This window comes from Artemia sp. Qi Xiang Cuo, chromosome 2 (assembly GCF_049724085.1).
Source record: "Artemia sp. Qi Xiang Cuo chromosome 2, ASM4972408v1, whole genome shotgun sequence".
Classification (NCBI taxonomy): Eukaryota; Metazoa; Arthropoda; class Branchiopoda; order Anostraca; family Artemiidae; genus Artemia; species Artemia sp. Qi Xiang Cuo.
Window position 1 is genome coordinate 78718459 of NC_142795.1, and position 24683 is coordinate 78743141.

The 24683-nt window shown below is 36.5% G+C and overlaps 1 protein-coding gene across 2 annotated transcripts in view; it reads left to right on the forward strand.

Annotated features, from left to right (window-relative positions):
* The first annotated feature begins 24139 nt into the window (after positions 1 to 24139).
* LOC148955650 (uncharacterized) overlaps positions 24140 to 24683 on the forward strand; it is a 29086-nt gene continuing 28542 nt past the window's right edge. For both annotated transcript variants that reach the window (XM_089103305.1, XM_089103300.1), the window contains exon 1: positions 24140 to 24399. The gene's annotated coding sequence lies outside the window, so the exon portion shown is untranslated. The remainder of the gene's footprint in view (positions 24400 to 24683) is intronic.

A 24683-nucleotide genomic window follows, 5' to 3' on the forward strand; every position in this document is an offset into this window, starting at 1 on the left:
GCATTTGGTGTCAGGGTTGCCACCGTCAGTAGGATTTTACTAGATCTAGTAAAAAAAAGAATCTAGTAAATTTAGAGGATCTAGTAAATTTCCCGAAATCTAGTAAAAAGTCATGATTTGTAATAAATAATTTTTTTTTTATTTTCTATTAATTCAGGGGGAAAAATTAGGGTCCATTCATTACAAAATCTGATTTTGATTACATTAGATATTATCGCTACTATTGCTCTCATTTTTACGATTTCGCGTCAGCCTTAGCGCTTAAAAATCTCTACTTTTCTCTCGGCTAATTCTTGATGCTCGCTTTGAAAGGCAAGCTATTTAAAATCAGGACTGGTATGCCGGCTTAATTTGTTTTCAAAAAAAATTTCCCAGACTCTCATAACAGCTGCTACGTTTATTAGTTAGCTTTATCCCTTTTAGAAGACGCTGCTGGAAACGAACTTTTTACATACCTGCCCAAGTTATTTCTGACTCTCTGCAGCTTGTCCCATTCAAGTGCTGGAGCAGAGAGACAGTTCTTGATTTCGTCGGTCATCAAAACTAAAAACTGGAATAGGCTAAATGTCTCAAGTGTTTCATCCCTGATGAAAACAAAGCAACTTGTTCTCAGGTCGTCAAGTGGAGTACATGACTGGGTGATCCTCAGCGATTTGACTCGGGTTATCAAGAAATGGAAACAAGTAGATTCCTTCAGTCAGAATTCGATACTAGTGGATACTTTAAATTCGGATGAGGCCGAGGACGATTAAAGCCTTTTAAGTTCGACTGTTTTTTAATTGTGACTACATATTTTTCTTCTCACTTTTCAATTTGTATGTTTTGTCTGACCTGAAGACTATTGATACAATGTTATTTTTTTTAAACTAATTATTGTATGTTATGTAAGTTCTCTTTTTCTTTGCAGCCCTAGTCCAATTTGAGGTACACTTTTTAATTTACATAATTTTACAACTAAACCGGAAGCCGATTACGTCATTTCCGTTTTGAAATGACATAGATTATGTATTGGTTTTTGATTCCCTTGAATACGAACGAGAGAGAATCCAGAAAAAATCAGTTAAAAAAACCCTAATTAATTGCTTTAAAATTTTCCAGAAATCTTTGTAAGCAGCTTATCTCTTATTTAAAGACCAGCCCAATTAGTGTTTTAAAAGTGGCAAATTTCCTCTTAAAAATGCAAAATTGAAGGGTTTAGATTTCAAACCTAAAAACGAAAACTGGGGAACAAATTTCAAAAGCTGTCACTTTCAAACACACCTCAGATTCTAAGCACTCCATCGCCTGAATTGCTTCGTAAATATGAGTTGTAATTGTTTTTCTTCGTTGATTGTTTTTTAGTTTTTCAATATATCTGAATTTTATGACCTGAAGACCATTGATAAATTTAAAGCCGGGCTTCACCAGCAGGATTTCCAGAATCCAAGATTCCAGACTATTGCTTGACGTCTAGGATACACCTCATCTGGAATATGAGACGTATCCAGTAGTACATCCAAATAATCCAAAAAAATGATTTTTGAACTTACAGGTTTCCGGAATTTTCAATCATACTGTAAAGTATTTGGAACATAAATTCGAGAAGGCTTTCCCGGGTGTCTCATTTCTCAGAGATTTGGCCATTTATGTGTCAACGAGAGTGGTCCAGGGGGGGCTCTCGGGACTAAGGCTAGTCGTGGGAAAGGGCTCGTTCCCAGGTATGGTCGAACAGACAATAGCTGGAACTTCCGTTTCCAGGAAAGTTATTCTCTTGTTATACTTTTAAAGACAGTCCATTTTTCGCCTTCGTCGTGGTTAGTTGTTCTTGTGCTACCTTATTTTCTGTGTGCATTCTCACATTATTAAATAAAGACCATGTACCAACGTTTACTGACTATCTTCGAATTTACGTAAACCGTTACATCTGCCAATATACAAGGGCATACAAATAAAGGAACTAAACAGAGGTTTACAATACTATGAAAACAAAAGAAAAAAGGAAAAGAGAAAAAAGGAATAAAGATTGTGGAAATCCTATTGATTATCCTCCTATAGTAGACATCGATGCTGTGATGGTGCGTAAATTTTTTTTTATCATTTAGTAAAAACAGATGCGATTTAGTAAATTTTTTCTCTCAGATTTAGTTAATTCTTCCAGGCAAAGGTGGCAACCCTGTTTGGTGTTGTGATCAGGATTGATATCGTGATTAAGGACTAAACTTTTTTGTATGAGGTGTCATGTACGATTTAGCCAAGAAAACATACCAAGAAACGTATATGATAGAGCCACCATAAAAAAAGAAGTTACAAAAGGTTTATTCCAAAGATTTATTCAAAGGAGTTACAAAAGCCCCCTTTCAAGAGGTTTGTGTTCATGAACTAAGCAGGCAATCAACTAATGATCAGAACTATTCACAATATAGAACCGCTGGAGGACCAAATTTAGAAGTGAAACATAAATCTTGCTTGATATATCTAAATTACATCCCCCACCCCTTCCTAAGTTCGCAGAAATAAATGTTTAACGATAATCTTCTGTTCTCATTTGACACTTTTGCTCATTTGAGACTATGTTGTGTAAATAAATACTCCGTATATCAATCGTTGAAAGCAGTGGTGCTAATTTGAGGGAGGGGGTGTAGAGGGGTACTTACGTGTTATAGCGACCACGCCAAAGAAGTGGAGTTAGGTTAATCCTAATGGTATATACCAAAATATGATGAAAATATAATATTTTAGTAACAAATTATGGAAAATACAACAGAGAATTATGGAAAGCAGGCCGCTCAGAACGCATTATATTAAATACCAAACCTATTCTAATCAACTCTGTATGCATGGGCGTAGGCAGCATCTTGTGTAGAGGGGGGGCAGCCGCTTCTGTGATGGAGCGGGGAGGGGTCTTGCTAATACTTCCCGGGATCCTTTGAATATAGGTCTTTAGAAACTAGTCATTCTATATTTCGCTAAAACTCGGTCTTTAACATTTTCCATGTGCTACTTTTCCTGCAACAGTATAATATAAGAGACCCACTATCAAACTTCCAATTTCCAGAGAACATAAACACCACAAAAGCGATTTGACACAAATCACATTATGGTTAGATAACAGCTTCTTCTAAGAATTCAATTCAAAAGTTTACAGTTGTGTAAAATCAAATATCAAAATTGGTACAGGGGAGACCGGCCCACGTTTAGCCAAAGCAAACAGTTTCAATATAAGAACTTTTGGGGCTTCTGGTTGATTTTAAAAGCTCTGACAGATGGCAGTGTATGTTTTTAAAGTGTCTGACCTTAATTAATACTTTTACCAAAAATATCAGATTGGATCTCGTTTTAAGGTGATTAACTCTGGAATTTTGTTCAATTTTTTCTTAGAACCTACGCCTGATCATAAATACTAGACAGATCACATTTAAAGCTCGGATTTTATCCTCCTTTCATTTGCCCGTTTTTGACGTCTTCTCAGACTTAATCAATTTACTGTTGGTATTTTTTCAACCCTTGGGATAGCGTAAAGATTGTTGCTAGGCTTACGCAAGTTAGATATAAGTGTATTTCTTGTATTTAGTGTTTTATTACGTTAAGGGTATATTTTTGGTTTGCTTGTGGTCGATTTATAGGCGTTGGAGCTAAACAAAATTTTGATTTGTGCCCTATTGCACCACAGCGGATACACGTTGTAGGTTCCTTACATTCAGATTGTCTATGTGGACCCCTACGATTCCAACATTTTATGCGAGCATTATTTCTACCACTAAAATCATTCCTGAAATAATTACCTCTAGTTGATCTTGACATAGAGGGAGTTCGGCTTTGTGACATATCATGGTTGATGTTTTGACTGCTGACTGCTGCAGTTATAACTTCATTAGGACTTCAAAATGTTAATTCTATTGTTTCAGATTCCCTAACTAAGTCTAGTAGTTCATCATTATTGCAATCTGGTGATGTTTGTTCCATTACTCGGCGCGCGATATTAGTTTTTAAGCCACTTTTAAAAATGCTTGATATGAGACTACTGGCGTCGTTTTGGTTGGCTGGCTAGCAATAATCCTTTGCATTACCAAGTATTCTAGAATAAAATTTAGAGACTAATTCGTTCTCTTTCTGTTTTTCTCTGACTAATGCTTGTAGTTTTTGTCCTAAACTTTTTTCTGGGCAAAAGGCTATTTTAAGGGTTCTTTCGAGGTCTGAAAGATTTTTGATACTTTCCGGATCAACATTATACAGAAATCTCTGAATCTCCCCCCTGATATAGCAGATAGCCTGAGACACCACTGAGGCGTCCCCCTTGGACTGACTCTTTTGTATTTGTTTTAGAGTTAAAATACATGAATAAATATTGGCTGGATTCGAAAGTATAGGAATTGGCGGACATTGTTCTATATAATAATTAACAGGCATAGGAGGAGTTGGTTGGTAAATATCAGAACTAACTCTCTGCGAGGTCAGACGAGTCTATGCATCTGCTAGTCTAGCTTCAAGGTCTTAAATATGGGCCTCTCAGTCGGTCGGCATGGTTTTAAATTTAAGGCTAGGAAATAGAGACAGCTTAATGAATTATTAGAAAGGAGTTTCTAAAGAGTAGTCAACAACACCGTGAGTAGCTGCCACCAATGTGAGCTAAAAGCAGTCCTAGACAATTTTTAGAATTTTTGGGAATAATTTTTCGGGACGTCCCTAGTAAAACAAATGACGAAATAAATTTCTCTGATTTTCTGAGTTGGTACGTAGATGACCTAACAATACATACGGAAAGCGAAAAATTTGAAGATCATTTGAGACATTTACAAATTGTTTTTGAAAGGATACGTGAATTCCACCTTAAACTCAATTTATCAAAATGCTGTTTTTTTGCAAATTCAGTCAATTTGTTAGGATTCAAAGTCTCAATCGAAGGGATCTCTCCCCAGGAATCAAAGGTTGAAGCGATTAGGGCGATGACGCCGCCTAAGGACGTTTCGGACGTTCGTAGTTTCCTAGGCATGACTTCATTTTTACGAAGTTTTTACCTTAACTACGCGGAAATTTCATATCCTTTGGTTCGCCTAACTCGCAAAAATGTCCCATTTGTTTTTGGACCCACCGAAATGGAGGCTTTTGAAAAACTAAAATCCGAACTTACTAATCCACACACAATTCTACTCCGTTTTCTATCGAAATCAGAAGACTTTCATTTGTTCACAGATGCTAGCATGAAAGCAATTAGCGCTCTACTTTGTGTAAAATGCAAAACCACAGATCGCTTTCAAATAGTTGCAAGCTATTCTAAAATTCTCAGCGGACCTGCATCTAGATATGACAATCATAATAGAGAATTATTCGCACTTTATTCTGGGATTAAACATTTTCAAAAAACCTTTCTATGGTCCTCTCATACACATTGCTATACAGATTGCAGGGCCCTATCTTATTTAAAGAGAGCTAAAGACGTAAATAGAAAAGTTATACCGTATTACTGTTTTAATAGACAGTGAGCAATTTACCTTTCATCACATTCCTGGAGTTAAAAATCCTAGCGACTATTTGAGCCGCCCTAGTTCTGAATTTATTGAAAAGTACAGAAAAGTTAATCTTGATGAATTGGAACAGGAATTTGACTGCCTTCAAGGTGAATATGTTGATTTTATTGGACTAGGAGAGAAGGAACTCAGACAGGCTCAAAGACGCGATAAAGAAATAAAAGCAGCGTACAAATTTTTGGAAACTGTACCCGGAAAACGATTTGATTTTCGGGAAATAGAGTCTCAGGACTCGGACCCAAATTCTGTTATTTGTAATAGTCGGTCGACCGTAAGGGGTAGGCCTATCATGCCTATTAGTCACGGGCAAGTCATGACAAAGGGTCATGTAATCCAGAGGGAAGCCACTGAGGCCCCTCTAAGGGATGCAAAAAAGGGTTGCATCCATAGGGATGCAGAAAAGGGTGGCATTCCAGCGCGCAACGGTTGCATAAGCTTGTGCTCACAGGGAAATCATGTACATGACTCTGGTTTTAGAGTCTCCCAGGCTAAAAATTGAGGCAAATGAAGCAAACATATTACCAAAATGGCTTCTAAAATATGAACTGGTAATTCATAATGGGCTAGTTTATGCAGTCGATAGTACTGGAGATAAAAGACGTGTAAATAAATATAAAATTTTGGTACCAAAAGAACTTATCTCCACAACCATTGCCTTAATGCATAACAAATTATTGTTAGGTGTCCATCAAGGGTATATAAAAACACCGGAGCGAGTACTCGAATTTGCAGTTTTTGAAAACTTGCCGGTGCTTGTACAAAATTATGTCAAAAATTGTGATTCGTGTCTTCGTCGGAATATAACGGGTCCTATGCTGAACCCATGTTTGGCTGAAAATATTCCTCCGTCGCACTTATTTCATGTATTTTCTATAGATAGTGCAGGGCCCAAGCAAAAGGAATGTGCAAATGGAGATTTGCATGTCCTAATAGCTGTAGAGCATTTTAGTAAATATGTAATAGTAGTCTCCGTCCCAAACATTAATGCTCAAACAATTCGTAACTTCATTGTAAAGGAAATACTATCAACATATGGAATCCCTGATATTATTTTATGTGATAATCATATGTCTTATAGATCAAAATTCCTAAATTCTATGGCAGAAATTCTCGGAATTGAAATTAGACACATTTCACCGACACATCCTATGTCGAATGGCTTAGTTGAAAACAGGGTTAAAGCGGTTAATTCTATTTTGAAAACATTCTGCAATTCTACAAAAATTAATTCTGATATCGAATCATTAGACTTAAAAAAAAAAAAAAAAAAAAAAAATTCATAGCTTTCTCGAGAGAGAGATGTATTCTGAGAAAGGTATAAATAGCCCAAAATATATTTTGAGCAAAACAAAATTACACAGAAAAATTGAATCAACACAGTCCATGAGTATTGGGATGATGATTGGCGGCACATTTATTTTTCTAATCTTTATCGGAATTTTCACAGTGATTCTCCTTAAATTAAGGACATTATGGATCTTTTATAGGGAAATGAAAAAGAATGGTTTTAGAATAGTCGAACAAGAGGACAGTGAATAATAACAAATGTAGTTTAGGGAAGGAATAAAAATTAATTTAAGACGTATGAAAAAAAAAGTAATAAAAATGTTTTTTTTCAATAAAAAGAGGGGGAAGAAATCTAAAGAGTGTCTCTATGCTTATGCAAGTTAAATATCAGTGTATTTATTTTATTTAATGTTTTATTACGTTAAGGGTATATTTTTGGTATTTAGTACATTTTCCACTTCAGGGGTATAGTTGGGTATGTGTTATTTTTAAGTACTTGTTTCTTCCTTCTTTTCTATTCAAGGTAGTGGATCACCATGATCAAAAACCTACCAGCCAATGAGAGGCTACTTTGGGGGTCATGGAACCAGAATTCTATGCTTGGGCCTTGGAAGATAAGAAGGGGGAAAAGACAACTTGTGGACAGTTCAGCTTTGAGAATCAACAGTGACAAGTGGTTAGAGGGACACCGCTGGGGAAGTTCGAGCAACATCCACCTTTCTATAATATACGGTGCGCTGGGAGAGTTTAACAATAACCTCCACATAAACTATCGTCAGAGATTTCTAGTATCCTTCATTAGCCAACTACAGACAGAGAGCTTGGAGAGTGCAGCAGTCACCTCCAAGTCGACCGTACCAGCCGGTACAAGTTGACTATAGCTCGGATTCTCTACGGCTTCAAGAAGACTGTTCACGAGTGTACTCTAGTATTGTATTTTGTTTATTAGTTTATTAAAGTAGTTTTAGCAACATCTTGAGTAGATACGAATCCTGCCTACCACGCTACCCAAGATCACCCCCCACTGGGGACCAATAAGACGGTATTTCTTTAGAGAAATATACCATACTTCACATTGTTTCCTTAGAGAAATATACCATACTTCACAATAGCGAACTCCCATGTTCGGCCACAATACCTGGGGTAAATTCAGCATGCTGTACCAAGGTGTCCAAGAGTAGGCTATGCTTGTAAAAGCTGTGTAAACAGCATATTTAAAGGTTGAAGGCAAGCTCAAAACCCAAAACTGTGTTAATTCTGGCGTTGTTTAATCCTGTCAGAACAGTAGGTGAACTCAAGTTCGATTCTTTCCTATTGAATTTTATTCAAGATAAAGTGCTTAAAGTAACACAGAATAGAAAAGGATGGTAGGTGACTGGGATCCAGAAGAAAATAAAACAACAGTATTTTCTGTCTTATTCTACAAGAAGTCAGTTGGATTATCTAGAAGTGCCATGGCTGTCCCTAAAGGAACGCTGCAAGACTACATAAAAAAAACGTTGAGAAGCTGAATATCCCTCTAAAAAGTCTGGACCTATGTTTACTTACACCCTGTTACAACACATGATAAATATTTACAGAGGAACAAGAAAAAGGACTAAAAACTTACTTGAAAACGATAGCTGATATGCTTTCAACTGTATTCCCATAGAAGCGTGTAAATTTGCATACACTTACGCCATTATTAAGAGCATAAAAGTACCGGATAACGGAACTGCAAAGGCAGTGGAGGCAGCGGAGGAATTACATGTAAAGATTGGTACCGCGGTTTTATGAATTGTCTTACAAATCTATCAGTAAAAACGCCAAAAAATAACAGCCTATGACGGACAATTGCTTTCAATTATCACAGCATATGAACTTTTTTTAGCAACTAGGCACAAGGTTTATTTAAGGACACTTTCAGACGACAAGGAGTTTGGAATTTTGACAAATTGGGTCTGATAAAATCCATAAGCCTGGTAAGATTACTGCAGAGCAAGACAGTAAGTAGAGAAGGTCGCGTTGGCAGAAAGACGTCATTTAACCACGATTGGTGCTGGTGTTAATGCGTTGGGAACACAGTCCTTCCTCTACTTATTTCCCCAGAGAAACAGTGTCCAGAAATTTTACTCAGGGGAGCTTTACCAGGAACCATCACGATCAGCTCAGAAAATACTTCTGGCTGGATGACTGCCTCTCATTCTTTGCTTTACTTGCAGCATTTTATCAATCAAGTCAAACCCTCCAAACAGTCACCTGAACTTCTGAAAATAGAGCACCAGATCAGCCGATAGACCATTGAATTGCTTGATCTAGCTAAAAATAATAGTGTTGTCCCTTTAACTGTCCTTCCCCACACTACTCAAAAACTACAACCTCTAGAAATGATAGTCATGGGGCGCCTTACGGACTACTACAACCAGGAAGCCGCAAGTTTTATGACTGCCCACAAATGTGAAGCTATATCAGTGAATAACATTGCTGAGCTTCTGGGGAAAGCATATTCAAAGGCTTTCACTCCTGAGAATATAATCAGTGGAATCAGAGCAAGTGGTGTCTACCCTACAATTAGAGATGTTTTCAAGGATTATCAGTTCTTCTTGTTATAAGTCTCAGACAGAATGCCCACCACATCTAGCGAAGCACTTGCCATAGAAGTTTCTATGCTCGGCGCAAGTCCTGTGTGACATTTAGACTCCTTTAGCATAGACCCTAAAACAGACGCAGCACAGGTTCTGTCTCTAAATGAGAAGCAAAGGTCAGCAGATGAGTCGTTAAAACAGATCGTCCATGCAAACCCCTTTCCAAAAGGCTCAACACGAAAAATCAACAGGAAAAAAAAATATGAAAGAGTCAGATGTGCTCACTGACACCCCCATGAAAGAACGCATTACTGCTAGGATAAAAGCTCTATCTGCCAAAAAGCCCTAGTCCTGGAACGGAAGAAAGTCAGACAAGTGAAACGACTAAAAAGCAAAAGGCGTGTCTCTTGCAACAAGAGTTACAGTTAGAGTGACGATTCTGACGTAGATGATCCTGTATACAATTAAATAAAAAAAACAAGTTTTTTAAACTGAAAGTAAGGAGTGACATTAAAACTTAAAACGAACAGAAATTATTCCGTATATGAAGGGGGCTGTCCCCTCCTCAACGCCTCGCTCTTTACGCTAAAGTTTTTTTATTGTTTAGAAAAATAGAGTTGTGAGAAAGTCAAACATTAGCGTAAAGAGCGAGGCGTTCAGGAGGGGATAGCCCCTTTCATATACAGATAGTTTTTGTTCGTTTTAAGTTTTAATGTCGCTCCTTGCTTTAAGTTTAAAAAAACTTCTTTTTTTTATTTAACTTCTGAACGTTTTTGACTTAATGCAGGTTTTGATTTTGGCTCAACACACATGAATAATTAAAACGAAATTTGCATATTATATTTGGTTAAATGGCTTTCTCGAAACTTGTTTAATTTTATTTACGAACGTTTTTATTAGTAATAAATATACGTAACTTAGAATTAACTTACGTAACGAACTTCTATATTCATAAAATTTTAACACGTATATTAAGGGGTTCGCCCCCTAGTCAATACCCTGCTCTTTAAACTATAGTTCGAATTTTTTTTCAGGTTCTTTAAAAATGACCTCTTAATCACAATCAGTTGATCAGTTGAAAAACTTGTTTTTTTTATTTAATTCCTGATCTTTTTCTTTAATAATGCTGGGAAATCCGGCGCCCCCTTCATAGCAATGTCCCTTCCCCCATGAAAACTTCCTTCATGGAAAGATCCTTCCATATAGCCCCCGACCCTCTCCTTCCCCCACCTACCAGAAAAAATCTCCTCTGAAAAAGTCTGTATACTTCCCAATAACCAATACTATATGTTAACATTGAGTAGCCTAAAGTTCATAACTTTCAGCCCTCCCCCTGGGGACTTTGGGGGATCAAGTCATTCTAAAAGACATTTTTATCGTATTTTCGACCATGCTGAACAAAATGGCTATCTCAAAATTTTGATCGGGTCACTTTGGGAAAAAAATGAGCGTGAGAGGGGGCCTAGTTGCCCTCCATTTTTTTTGGTCACTTAAAAAGGGCACTAGAACTTTTAATTTCCGTTCCAATGAGCCCTCCTACGATATTCTCGCCCCCCTGGGTCTAAACGATCACCCCTGGGTAAAAAAAAAAAAAAAACAAACAAAAAAATAAAAACGCCCCCGTGATCTTTCTTATGGCAAAAAATGGAAAATTTCGCTTTTTTGTAGATAGGAGCTTGAAACCTCTACAGTAGGGTTCTCTGATACGCTGAATATGATGGTGTGATTTTCATTAAGGTTCTATAACAGTTTGGGGGTCTTTCCCCCTTTTTTCGAAAATCAGCCAAATTTTCTCAGGCACGTAACTTTTGATGGGTAAGATTAAATTTAATGAAACTTATATATTTGAAATCAGAATTAAAATCTGATTCTTTTGATGTATCTATTGGTATCAAAATCCCGTTTTTTAGAGTTTCGGTTACCATTGAGCCGGGTCGCTCCTTACTTACAGTTCGTTACCACGAACTGTTTGACAACTCTTCAGACCCCAGCATAGACATTGAAGACGAGCCCCCAACCAGCAACTTCTAATTTGACACTGAGAAAGTCAAGGCTGGTGATTACAATCTGATTGAGGTGAAGAGCAAGAAAGGGAATTCTGTTCACAATATTATCATTATCAAAAAGTAGCAACTGAAGAACATAAGGTCCACTTTTGGAAGGAGACTGGAGCAAGAGACTTTGCGGTAACTGAGGAGGTGGAAAATGACGGAGTATTTCTAATTGTCTTTTCAAGGATGGTATTGAATGAGTTACTTTTTCTTTGGCATGCTCAGCAACTTCTTATCGCTTGAATCAACTCATAGAGAATGATACAAGTCAAAATCAGTCAATCATGGTCCGGTCTCCTTTCTACATATCGGACCGAAAATTAATATTGAAGATCGAAACGTAAATGTTGATATTTCAAACGATATTTGGAAATTTCTGTTTATTTCCAGCTTTTTTAACGATCTACCAGTTAACATCCAACAAAAAATTCCAACATACGAAAAGTTCTCGTTAATATCTAGCGTAAATTTGAAGTTCTAGGGGGGGGGGGGGCAGCGGCCCTCCCCCCCCCCTACGCCCATGTCTGTATGTTAAATGTTTTATTAAAATATACCTGCGTAGTATTTTGTCTTGCCCAGGCTAAGCTGATTATCTCTAAGTCGACACAGAAAACCTGCTTACTTAGAGTTCAAGAACAAAATGTGGTCAATATTACACGCAAGTACCATAGGGGAAAATATACACACAAGTTTTTTCGTCAAGTTTTTTCAAATATTTTGAAGAATACCTTTTTGGTACACTTGAAAAATAAAAAAAAGACAAAATTGCCCCCTTATAATTTGCAAAATACATTTTAAGCCCTAAATTTCCCTGAGTTGACACCAATGCTTGAAAGTCACCGCCATTACTTTTGCTATATAAAGATAAGTCCGGAGCCCTAACGAACTTGCCCCTGCAGACCCGTCCTCCTGGCTAAGGCTTATTTCTTCTTATGCTAGCAAGGAAGCGTTTGGAGCAACAGGTAAGGCATTTTTTGGCTAATTTTAGGCAATGTTATTTTCTAAACATAAATTATTTCATCAACTAAGGTGAATTAGAAAAAAGATGAAATATATACATACTTTAGGCTAACCATCCCATCCTCAAGCCTGGTGAAAGCGCCCCCGTTACATAGTATCCCTGATTTAAAATAAAGTAAAAACACAAATTTAAACTAAGTCTCTAATCCCTCAATGAGAAGTGACGCCAAAGTGGACCTATGAATGCGTATTCCTTTCATTTGTGTGTACCTAAATCATTTTCTCCTGTCATTGCCTATCGACCTAAAACAATGTATAACATTGTCAGTAATAGCAAGTCATTCCACGTGGAGGTTTGTTTACTTTGCTGATGGCATTACCTAAACAGTTTGCAGTGAGGATTTATGACGAAAAGAAAGTTGAGTTGGCGGTAACTATTAGTTGCATCTCAGAATTTTTGAAGAAATATTTGAAATTCTAGGGAGAATTCCCTCTTCCTCTAAATTTGGCTGCCCTCCCCCCCTAGATTTCAGTTTCCCCTCCTAGATTACCAGTAACACCTTTTTTGGTATTTCCATTAAAAAAATTGACACAAAACGAAGCGTCCTAGTAGATTTTGAAAAGATTTTGTATCTTTTCTTGAGACAAAGGATTATCAAAAAAAAATCCTTGCCCCACCCAAGGCCGTACCCAGGATTTTTTTCGGGGGAGATTTTACTAAAAAAAAAAAATTTTGTTTGGGGGGGGGGTTACACCAAAAAAAACTAAAAAAACGTATACAAAATTTGTTTATATCCATTTTTGTTGCGGTTTTACGAGTCAGACAACCATTTCAGGGGAGGGGGGGTTCAAACCCCCCTAACCCCCCCTCTGGGTATGGCCTTGGCCCCACCTTTAGTATTTCAAAAATTGGTGGCCCCTGCTGCGCGGGCCCTGCTTTGACTCATCGTGACAAGATTATTAATATTAACGAAAACGGCATAAAAAGTAGTACGTTGTTTGCATGTATTCATGAACCAAATTAAATTTTTCGAGGACTGTCGTGTGATTTCTTCAAATGCGCTGTCTTGTATTAGCGAAAAGCATCCTACATGGCTAGCGTTGCCAAGGGTCGGCCCATTTGAACGATTTCTAGTGCATTTTTGCCAATATAGTGATTCATGAATACATGCAAAGAAAGTACTACTTTTTATATTGTTTTCGTTAATATTAATAATATATATATATATATATATATATATATATATATATATATATATATATATATATATATATATATATATATATATATATATATATATATATATATATATATATATATATATATATATATATATATATATATAACTTTTAGACGCAATTTTCCATTTACTTATGCCTCTATTTAGTGCTCGTTTGTCCGTTTAGCGTCATTTGTGTGAAAAATGATGGAAGGTAGTAATTCATTTCATCCTGTGGTACTTTTTTGCCGCTAAGATGGTGAGTTTCACAGTGTGACGTGGCACATTGCTTGATTCGTTTTTAAGTGAGGTATGGACCCTATACTATGGAATAATTGAATTTAAGAAAATACTAAGAAAATATATAATTAATATAATATATAATTAATATGTAATTATATATTAATATATTAATTTAAACATAATTAATTTTAAGAAAATATAATAATAATAAAAAAAAATACATGTATTGTGCAAATACTTTTTCTCGTAAACTTAACTTTCATACTCTGCTTCTGACGGGTTAATTTGAAGAACTTTCTTCGCCAATTTCACACTTACTTCACTGAGCATTAATCATGTCCCACTGTCTGGGGGACGTCACCAAGAGCTAAAAGAGAAGATTGATGTTAAAACGATTGGAAATTTTAGACTCTTAGCGAAAGAATTGTTCTCGTTGTCACCCACATGGGAGGAGACTGGACATTACCCCCTCCACCCAAAAAAAGTCATAGAAACAGTGAAATTCTGTGATATTCGAAAACTGGACACTTTTATGACAATACAAAGCTTTTTTACGAACCTTTAACGAATCCTCTACATGGATGCTTCTGGCTGTCCTCTACCAAAAGCTAACATGTACACAAAAATTCAATCTCTGGTTGATAATGGGTCTCTCCTAATACCAACACAGCAATTCCAATGGTGCAGTCACAATTTTACCATCTGCTCCACTTTCTGAGATACAACCAAGTACTTACGATTATAGAAATGACTTCTCTGTTTTTCAGTGGCGTCGTTTGGGGGTGGCAAGGGGGGGGGGCAGTTGCCCCCCCCCCAAAAAATTGAAAATAGCTATTATATAGCCCCTGCTCCTTGACTCTGGATGTGGAACTTGTTTGCCCCTCAATAAAACCGCCCCTGCCGGTTTTCCCTACCAAACAAAGTATAGGCATACTAAAATTACCAAATCTATTATCTTTGTCAAGCAGTAAAGGAGTGGCCAATGCGAAAAGAACACGGACAGAAAACTTATTGACGAAATTCCTTATCTTTGTCCATATCTCCCGTTCCAAAAATGAAAAATTCCTTGTCGTGTAATTTTCTTGAAGATTTGAAACATGTAGGACTTGATTTTGGCAGAGAACAGCCGGCCCTTAAAAGAGGCAAACACAAATTGCATCTCTGTGCTACTGAATTTCAACCTTCAAGGGAAAGGTCCTTCAGACCAATCTCTGGTAACATCACATGTATCCATTGTTGCATGCAGGTCCAACTTCTAGATAGAACCTACCATGAACTTCACGGGCTTTGTATTTTTCTTGTTTTTTGGGGGAGGGGAGGTTCAAATTAATTGTATTTTTGAAGCTTTTATTCAGAAACTATCGTGAGTGCTAAGGTATACTGACAGATAGGTCACTAGCAGTCTACAATTTGTCATAAAAAAAATAGGTGAATAAACAGCAATATGAAGTTAGCTTTTGCAAAACATTAGCGTTTGATTGGGATTTAAAAATCAAAGGAATGCACTTTAACGAGTGCTATGTTAAGGTATTTAATGTTATGCTTATAATTAGTAGCTAATTAGTGATAAAAACACTGTATGACAGAAACAAACTATTTAGACTTTCACATACATTTGAGTTCAAGGGAATAATCCATGCTGCCTTCTTCTTAAGAAAAGTATTTTAAAAAGACAATACTCAAATAACATTCAAAAAAGTTGAAAAGCTCTCATAATAACATGAAACGTGGCCATTCAAACGATATTGTTTGAAAGACTGCTTAATCTTAAACTTCACCTATCAGGAAACTTCAATGATCTTGGAGCAGTTCTTTTGACGTTCGGTCAGACAATATAGTTTACCTGTTGGAGTCTAATTCACTTATTTTCTCAGAGTTTAAAAATATATCTGCAGCTTTTATCTTTTATTTCTTTTTTTCCTCTCATCTTTTACTATGCGACGATGCAGCAGGACTACAAAGGGAAAAGGAGAGAAGAAGAGAGGGAAAGCAGAGATTGCTGTTCTATATTATCATTTTAAAAAGAGCAACCTAGTTCAGACACCACCCGGCTACGACCAAGAGACGCTGCGCAATCAGAATCAACAAACACATGTGATTGCCACCAACGGGGGAAAGTGAATAAAAGAAAATGCCAAATACAGCTGTCTGATCCCTTTAATCTTAATTGTCTGAATGAATATGAAATAAAATTGGTAATTCTAATGTGTAACAGATACTCTATAGGAACTTATTTTGGATGAAGATGGGGGAGGAGGGTTTGTAGGGAGCTCTGATGGTGAGTATGAACACACCGCCTGGCTACGCTACGCAATCAGAATCAACAGAACATAGGTGATTTCCGCTGACGGCAATTAGAGGTTTGCTGTGGTGCCGTTTTTTTCGCAGGATAAACCTTATATTACATAAGTGTATACCAAATAACCTTTTTAACCTTGTTGTATTTATCCGTAGTGGATAAACACAACTATTTCAAATTTTTAGCTCGTAAAGGAACGCAAAATCCGATTGGTTCTTTTGTATTAAATTTTTATCCAATAGAAAGAATGAAAAGTTGTTAGGTAACGGCATTTTTTTAAGTAGAATATGTTTTTCTGTGGTGCTGCCTTCCCCTAAGTTCTGACAGAAGATGACTAGTTGTGTCAAGTAAAACGACCAGGCGGCATTTCTGATTGAAAGCAAAATTGTCCATTCTTCCAAGAGAAATCTCTCGAAAAATTATTAATCCTTTGTAATTCTATCTAAAAGATAATAACTATATCACACTTTTATCAGTAAATAAAGAGGAAGCTGTTATATATTTAAACACAAATCTGCCGGCCGGAGAGAAGAATTTTTCAACTCAGATCCGAAACAGGAACTAAACGGACTACCAAAATGAAGCTCAGCTCCAGTCTGAACCAAGTATTACAGCTCCAAAACCAAAAACGAGAATTTATGTTTCAGCAGGGATATCTCTCGGTTCAAGGATTGAAATGACAAAAAAATCGGTCGATATTTTAGCATAAAACTGAAAGGTCTTTTTGGATTTGTGTATATGGCGAAAAAGGTGATAAATCAGTCATTTGGTTAAATACCTTGGTTGTAAATAGATTTAAATAAACGAGAGAAAACTAAAAGCCGATACCGAATTTCCCATATATTTTAGAAAAACCATTTAATTTCTTTCAATTTGTGTCTGATATAGAGATATTCAGTTTTGATGAGACTTACATCACCAGGAAGTATGAATTCTGTTTTTTTCTATTAATCGGACCAGAATTGTCTAATTTAAGTACAGGAAAGGTCAGTCCTTAAAAATATTCAAGTCTACCTGCTCGAAAAATAATGATAATCCGTTCATAGGAATTATCATTTGACTGATCTTGCCGCTGTGGGAATTTCTGCGCTGTCACCCGCCTTGATTGACAGACTAGCCGACTATATTTCAGTGTCTTATAGAAGCAATTAGGTAAAAGTTATGTCATAGTTAGGCATTGTATATATGTTTTCTTTTACATTTTTTTTATTTTTCACTTAGTATTAAGTAAACTTCGGCAAGTGAAAGACAAGTTACTGTGATATTCTGCACTTTGTATAACCCTATTAAATTATCAATTACGACCCACAAGCATAAGTTGGATTCGATTTATTGAACTTGAATGGATACTATTGTTTGATTATTGCAATCATTTATATCTGTTGAATCACTAAGTTGCTACCTAGTTAAATTGTAAGATAGTTGAAGTGCTATATATGGGCAAAAAAGGAACAGGAGAGGGCTGAACTGGAAGAGTGGTAAGTCCACCGTATTGGTCTGAAGGAGAAATATATTTCCCAGGGAAGATCAGCCTTACTGAACCATTTGCGTGTTGCCCCTGCGTCACCAAGTCTAAGGAATGAGAAACCAGCTGAAAATGCTGCATCTACTGAGTGATGATTTCTTTGGACTGAAAATCATAACATCAGGGAGAAATCTGGATTGCGAAGAGCTGAGGCGTTCCCGAGGGCTTGTGGATATTCCATATCTCTTCAAGAATTACGAGACAAAGGTCATCCGGCACATGTAAGTTTATAGTCGTTCGGGGTTCCCGACGGGCCAAAAAAGGGTGTTGAATAAGGAGTTTTGTCGGATAAGATAAAACTCAAACTCCTATTTGTCTGTGCTAAAAACAAGCGTGCTTTCACTCATTAATTAGCAAATTTCAACTTTTGTCACTTGTCAACCCCCCAATTTTTGATTGGTCTTGATAGCTAAGCCCCCTGAAGAGGTCCTTTGTCCTTTGGCAAATTTACCAACAAGAGAGCCTGAAAAGCTAGCAATAGACAACCACATCCCCTTAAACACCTATCTATGATGTATCAGTGCCTCACTAGTGGCACGAAAAAAAAAGAGAATAAAAAAAGCAGATACATCACTGGTTCCCATGCGAAAAAGTGATTTTCCTTGTTACTCAACATGGGGGACTGTAATTCTTCTAAATGGGTTGTTTGGCTATGGAGATCCAATGGTGCCGTTTTTATTTTGATCCGAGACATTTTTTGTGGGGTTTAAAGGCTACTAACGAAATTCCTATAATTTTTTTTAGCAATGAAATCTTATCATTAAGATTACTCGAAATAACCTTTCCTGAATAAGCATCAAATGACAATTCTTCCTCACTTTACAGTTTACACTTTACAGTTTATAATAAAGGTATTTTTAAATTTTCGGTTCCTATGGGCTAGAATTTGTTTTTTAGAAGGTTAGTGTTTTAGTAGGTACTATTTTGCTCAACAACTACCCAAGATTTTAATATCCGCCAGAATTTAACAATGATCCAGCCATTTGGTCAAACGGTTGGTTTTATCATCTTGCAATGATGTATATATTAAAGTAATGTAGTAAGGTAGTCGTTGACGGAGAGATAGTGTAATGTTTTCTTGTCCGAATGGCCCACCCCCCTCACCTCATGTAAAGTTAACCCCTCTCTCACATGTGAAGTCATGTGAAGCCTCTCAAGATACTACCAGTGACTGAAATTTCAATAATTTAATCTGTTTTGTTTCAAAATATTTTCGGGAAAAAAATGTTCATTAGCGACAAAAGGTTTTGTTTAATTAAAGCAAATGGAAACCTCGCATCAAGTTATAACAACAAGTACGCAAAGGCCTTCAATCAAACTTACCACACAAATTAAAACTTCATTAAATAAGTAATAAATTAACACTTAAAATTAACACTTCATTCAATAATTAATAACTAAAAAAAAAAAAAAAATTAAGCTTCATCCGCAGCTTTATATAAATTATGTGCAAAAAGAGGTAATTTAGGTAAAAATTTCTTTTGCTTTTTCTCCAAAACATCAACAGGGTTTTTTTATTTTATATGTATTCATTAAAAAAGTATTTAATTCAGATTTAGAAAAGCAGCAAAGGAACTTAGCAAAATTAAAAAATGTGGTTTTTAGATGCACAATATTACTAATTCTAAAAAACGGGAGAAGCGATGAAAAAACTAAAATCTGAGGCAAAGCGACTGTATTATATACCCGAGCCAGTGATTCCGAGAAAGAAGATCGCGAAGACAAATTACTGCCCTGAAACTAGACGCTATTCTGCTTTTAACTGCTTTAGAAATAGAAGCACGGCATAGAGCTAAAGTTGGTCCATAAGGCACACCAAGATATAAAAAAGATTCCAAAAATTCTGCTTCTGTGAATGACAAAGAAGGATATAACTCATTATGGCAATGGGTTATACCAGAAGACTTGCTTTTCCAACAAAAATGGAATTTTTCTTTTAAAATGTCACATAACCCCTTTTGAATTACGGCTGCCACTTCGTCATCTTATTCCATTTCCTGATGATGAATAATTTATGAATCTTTCAGTTTAAAATGTGTTAGTGTTAATTACTTGATTATCATGGCTTTTCACTTTCTTCTAGATAGTTTACTCAACGAAGCAGTGCAACGGAATTGATAATCACATATATACCTGTTTTGAAATGTTCTTACTTGACCTTAACGCTTCCTCTGATAACCTTATTTAAGTACTAAGTCTCGGAAGCAAATCGATAACCTTTCATAATCGATGTGAGGGATTCTGCCTACCTTAAACGAAAGAAAAGCATAATTATTATCATTTTAATTTTCCACGTGAGAACAAAAAAAGTAATGTTCATATGAGGATGTATACTAGAAAGGCGCAAGGGGTCTCTAGATCGCCTCCCCTGAACAGTAGTTGAGCATTTTCAACCGTTTGGGGTAATGTACATTGAATTTTAATGAAAATTAAATCTATTACACATTGGACATAGAATCGGTCTCTCGTGAGTGACTTAGACCTTTCTAAACTAGTTTCCGAGTTAAAGGTACGGCATAGGGAACTAAAAGGTGTGGCTTAAGCGTGTCCATTTCCCTAAAGATAGCCTTCTCCTTTTTTTCGTTGATAATTTTTTTTTTTTCTTTTTTTTTCTTTTTGTTGCTCCACTTTTCTTTTTGCTTCGGTCGTGAGAAAATTAGTTAATTAATTTGGCTAACATCGTTTATAGAAAGTAGCCCAATGAAAAAAAATACTAAACGATTAGTCCGATTTTGAGAAAGTAATCGGTCAAATAAGCCCATTTGGGGCAAATGATTCTCGACATTTCTGGAGCTTAATGGAAAGAGGCAAAAAAAAAACCTTTGAATAGATAGGGGTTGGGGAGGAACGTGCGTAGCTGTGTCAGCCTTGAGCAACTTGATACAGTCATGAATTGTTGCAAGTAGAAAATGTATTAGTAGCATTCAAGCCATTTAGTATAGTATAATTCAAGAAAACCTGGCTTCCCCCGAAACCTCCATAGTTTCCTCAAAAATAATTCCTATAATATCATGTTACTTGCATGTTGTTTCGCTGTTTTGAAGAAGCCTCTCCCCTCTCCCACCCAAGATGTCCCTTGATTTTTCTTGCTTACCTTGCGTATTGAGTTTGGCTACCCCGAAACACCCAGATTTCTGTATTTCCTATAATAGTTAAAAAGTGATTTCAACATCAGGAACTATACCATTTCGGTCCTAGCGTAAAACTGAGGTGTACTAACCTAAGCCACTTCTCTTAATATTCATAAACCTATACAGATGTGACCCGTGAGTCACAACAGGGCCACCCCCAATGCGGACAAATATGGTTTTCCTTAATAACATTTACGAAGCAATTTCATCATCGGCAACTATGTGATTTAGGTCGTAACCTAATACTGATGTGGTCCAGCCTAAATCATGTCTGCTAACAATTTCAAACCTATTCAGCTAGTTCCAAACAAAGCGTGTTAGACTCTTTTGTTCCAGATCGTAGACTTTCCTCCAAACAGAAACCAAAGACAGAGTGTCTACTCCACAGTTCATATAATTATCCAGTAAGCTTATCGCAGATCATTTCTGGTCTTCGTTCTTGGTGCGAACAAAAAGCTCCTCCCACTTATTTCTGCATTAGCGGGAATGCGGGTTAGTCTGTTTCCGATTGTTTCCAACAAATTGCATTATTCGTAATATGGGGTTTCCACTTGTTTCCGATTAGATCACAGTCTGACTTGTCTACCCGTGAAAAGATCTGACTTCGCTTATGTTTATATCTGCAAAAACGTTCTCCGGAGCACTCGCACCCCGGTCCGGGTTTTTATAATGGGTGAGATAGGGAATGATCATACTGGATAATTATATGAACTGTGGTCTACTCGTAGAAAATGTTGAAACTCGTAAAATTAAATAACTATGTTCAGCTTCATTCTGTCGTATTTAATCAGAATGAAGAACAATAGTTTCCAAGACTAGAATGACTTTGAGCCACTGCCAGACCGAGGATTTTGGTAAATTTTAGTCCTAGAGTTTATACGACATCTGTTTTTTATTCTACGGATTCGAAGGCAAGAATTTCAAGATGACCTCATCTTACTCGGCAGATTCGCTGAACAAATAAAAACTATACAAAATTCCACAAAAATTCCCCTGAGTCGATGGGGCGTTCGCTCTCTGGGGGGGTTGATGGATCGATACAAATATGGGTACACACTGCACAAATTAAACTGCATTCAAGGCAAGGGGCAATATTCCTCTTCATTCGACTTCACATTGCTTTGAGCTCGTGTTTAATTCGCTAATTGCGGTGTTCCTTAGAAAGAAGAAACATTTTATACATAATGTCTGACGATGTAGATGAGACTGTTTAATAGCAATGTTTTAACTCAATCCTTTTTTACGGTTCAGAAGGGTGGCACTTGAACCAACAATCAAATAAAATATTACTGGGATTCCGGAACTTTCGCCTGTGTCGCACCTCAAGCCTTCACAGGACAAAGCGAGTCACGAACGCGATCGTGGGAGAGCTTAAGTCGGAATAATTAATCATAGACCTGATAAAATACCGCAAATGGAGGTACCTAGATGACACCATCTGATTGCCTGAAACTCGGCTTCCCATAGCTGTTCTCCAAGGGTAGCTGGTTGGCTTCAGACAAAGAGGCTGACCAAAAAATATCCTCATGTAGCTACACCACCGACCTCCAAAATCTTCAAGCATCTTTGAAACTTGGATAGGAAGACCTATGCCAGGGCCGTATCCAGGATTTTTGTTCAGGGGGGGTTTGACTAATTTTTTACTTTTTTTTTGGGGGGGGGGGTTTACTAATTTTTGACTCAGTTTTCGACTAATTTTACTGATTTTTACCTAGGTTTTACTAATTTTCGACTTATTTTCGAGTCGGTCAAAAATTTCGGGGGGGGGTTCAAACCGGGTAACCCCCCTGGATACGGCCTTGGCCTATGCGTAATGGCACACCTGAGAGCGGACTGGCACCTCTTCTTGGATGCTCTAAGCGCCTCTGGAAGATCAAAAGGAACTAAGGTCTGACAATAAAATGTTGCCAGACCTTATCGCCTCTGGAGGATTAAGAGGAACTAAGGTCTGACAATAAAATGTTGTCAGACCTTAGTGCCTCTAAGCGCCTCTGGAGGATCAAGAGGAACTAAGGTCTGACAAAAAATGTTGTCAGACCTTAGCGCCTCTGGAGGATCAAGAGGAACTAAGGTCTGACAATAAAATGTTGTCAGACTTTAGCGCCTCTGGAGGATCGAGAGGAACTAAGATCTGGCAATAAAATGTTTATGTTCCCTCCAAACTTTAGCATAATAAGAGCAACTAAATAACTCTAAGTTTAGTATTATTATCGTTTACACCAAGTTGTCATTATTTTCGTATCTAAAATTTAATTGAGCAAATATTAGGTTTGGCAAAATATTCAAAATAGTAGAGATACATTTCTAAATAAATAGAAAAGATAAGTAGTTCCACACTTCCATCAATATAACTTTAGTTGTTAGTTATTATTTTCACAAGCCATAAGTTACGTTTTACTCATATCTGCTTCAAAGTTTTTACAAGAAAAAGTAATTAAATATGTCTTTCTACTTCTAAACTTTGTTTATTTTCCTTTTGTTCCTAGCAATTCAACAGCAACAGCAATCAAAATATCATTTACCCACACATCGTTTCCAACTTTTTACAAGTAACAACAACTAAATAAATCTTTCTGTTTATACCCATTGACAAATTAATTTTGCCAAAATTAATCAATTTAATGACAAATTGATTAACTTTGCATTTTATCATTTTTCCCTTAAAAGCAAAAGATAATTTTTAGGCACACTTCCTTCCCAAATTCTAATGAACAATAGCAGTCAAACACCTCTTTCCATTTGAACTATAAAAATATTATTCTTATTATTGCTATTATTGATATTCCATTTTTATGCGCATATTTTTTTTTTAATATTTATTCATACCTCCTTCTAAAGTTTTATTATTACGAAAAATCGAATGCCGCTTTCCACATCCACCCCTATTGTTCTTATTTAATTCTCTTTGTTGTAATTTCCACATTTTAAAGCAGAAAGTTAATCACACTCCTAGTACTATACTAGTTACTATAATAGTTACTATACTAGTTACTCATACTATACTAGTTACTCTTACCTCCTTTCCCATTTTAACTGTACTATACTAGTACTATACTAGTTACTCATACCTCCTTTCCCATTTTAACTGGTAAAAGAAATCAAATACCCCGTTTCCTCCCTGTAATAGTCGGGCTATGGAAATACCCTTAACCCAAACCCATTATTATTAATTTATTAATTTTCATCCCCAATCTAAGAAGCAATAGATAATAATTCATACCGTATTTTATTCTAAGCTTTTCACAGTAAGTGGCATTTAAAAACCAAAACATTATCTAAAACTAGCTCTGCCACTTTTGTTTATTGTTACTTTGAATTCTATATTCAATATATTGTTATTTATTTATACCTCCTTCCCATCTTTATCCAAACAGGCGATCTTTCTGCTTCTATTCTTTAGTTACTAGGCTGAGGAAATGGCCTAGAAGCGCAAGAACTCCCAAATTTTCTGTGCAGAATTTTGGCATCCACGTTGTTCTGTTTATATGTGGTTCCTCCAGTTTTGCATCAGTTCGCTTTGTGGTTCCTCACAGTGAAGTTAGTTGCGGCCGGTTTTTTTATTCTTCTTTTTCTTTGCTGAAAGAATAGGGAAATTGTATGAGCAGAGGAAATCAAGTAAGAAATAAATTTGTACTGTTAATGCTAAATTTAGGAGCAATCATTTAAGCTGATTCTTGTCTAATTTTGTAGAAATTACAAGGGAGTCATTTTGGCAGTTGGAACATGGTCTGGAGAGCTCACTGTGTTTATTCTTAGGAATGTATATGCAGACGAGGAGGGATATGCCCGTATAATTACCCCTAAGAAATTTAGTTTTTTTTTTAATTGGTTGTGGCAGTTTCGGCCCCTGTACAGAATTTTGTACGCCCCCAAAACTGGCTTTATTCACCTAGTGGTTA